Raw genomic sequence first — 371 nt, forward strand, 5'->3', positions numbered from 1 at the left:
ACTGCATCTAGTTCTGGTGTCCCCACAATAAGGGAGACATAGATCTGTTGAGACAAGTTCAGAAGAGTGCCACAAAAGCAGTTCGGGGCTGGAGCACCTCTGCTATGAGGACAGGCTGAGGGAGCTGGGATTGTTCAGCCTGGTAAAGAGAAGGCTCTGGGGGGACCTTATCACTGCCTTCCAATACCTGGAGGGAACCTACAGGAAGGCTGGGGAGGGACTTTTTACAAGAATGTCCAGCAATAGGACAAGGAGAAATGGATTTAAATTGAAGGAGAATAGGTTTAGACTGGATCTGAGGAAGAAATTCTTCAGTACGAGGGCGGCAAGACTTTGAAATAAATTGCCCAGAGATGTTGTGGCTGGCCCCT

This window comes from Apaloderma vittatum, unplaced genomic scaffold (genome assembly GCF_000703405.1).
Source record: "Apaloderma vittatum isolate BGI_N311 unplaced genomic scaffold, ASM70340v1 scaffold19070, whole genome shotgun sequence".
Lineage (NCBI taxonomy): Eukaryota > Metazoa > Chordata > Aves > Trogoniformes > Trogonidae > Apaloderma > Apaloderma vittatum.